This window comes from Octopus bimaculoides, chromosome 6, assembly GCF_001194135.2.
Source record: "Octopus bimaculoides isolate UCB-OBI-ISO-001 chromosome 6, ASM119413v2, whole genome shotgun sequence".
Classification (NCBI taxonomy): Eukaryota; Metazoa; Mollusca; class Cephalopoda; order Octopoda; family Octopodidae; genus Octopus; species Octopus bimaculoides.
The window spans coordinates 70,963,084-70,964,295 of NC_068986.1; positions in this window are offsets into that span (position 1 = coordinate 70,963,084).

Below are 1,212 nucleotides of genomic sequence, written 5' to 3' on the forward strand. Positions count from 1 at the left end.
ATATATATATATATATATATATATATATATATATACTAGCTGATGTACCTGGTATTTCCCGGGAAAGCAAATAGAACATAGGAGGAAATACTAATAAGGTATGTATACTAAAATCGTGAAGCATGTTACGTAATAACAGGCTAATCAGATATAAGATAATAATTCTGAAAAGGGCTTTTGTGTGTTCCCAGAAGATATTAACCTCAGGGGCGTTAATGTTGGTATATTCGTGAATAAGTCAGCAATCATAGAATGAATTTAATCAGATAAAATGCTTAAATAGTCGTGATTATTAATTCTGACATGAAGGGAAGCCATTGGGCCAGCAGATTTCCAAGATATAGCCCACCAGATCATCACAGATCCTCCTCCATGTTTAACAGTTGGAAGAAGGCAGTCTGGGTCAAATGCTTCTTTTGGCTATCTTCACACGTATACTCGGCCGGTGATTGGAAATAATGTAAAGAATGACTCACCCGAGAAAATAACATTCTTCCACTACTCTAGGGACCAATTCTGTAGGTTTCTACTCCACTCTAAGCACTTTGCAACATTTGCTTTTGAAAGTAGTGGTTTTCTGATTGCAGCCCTCCCGTGAAATCCGGTGTTGTGCAGCTCCTGGCGAACAGTTTTTGTGGAAACTAGGTTCTCGAGGTGGTCATTAAGCTCTGCAGTAATTTTAGGAGCTGTAATTTTGTGATCCTTTCTAACAATTCGCCTAAGAGTCCGACGGTCCCTATTTGAAAGTTTTGGTTTTCTTCCGGAGTTTCGTTTCTACGAGGAGATTTTTCCTTCTTTCTCAAAGGCTGTCATTACTATCGAGACAGTACTTCTTGATACACTAAACATTTCGGCAGTTTTGGTTACGCTAGCGCCTGCCATAGGAGCACCAACAATTTGACCTATTTGAAAGTCCGATAGATCTGTCATTTTAATGAATTTTAATCACTTATTTCTGATGATATCTGAAAAGAAACAGCAATTTTAGCAAAACATATTAAGCAACACTAATAACAAATAAAAAAACAACAAAAATAAACAAGCTTTTGACGGTTTTATAGATCAAAATTATGATGCTAGGTGTTTCCATTATTTTGTCCAATCCCTATATATGTGTGTGTGTGTCTGTATGTGTATGTATGTATGTATGTATGTATGTGTTTGTGTGTCTGTGTTTGTCCCCTTAACGTCACTTGACAACCGATGCTGGTG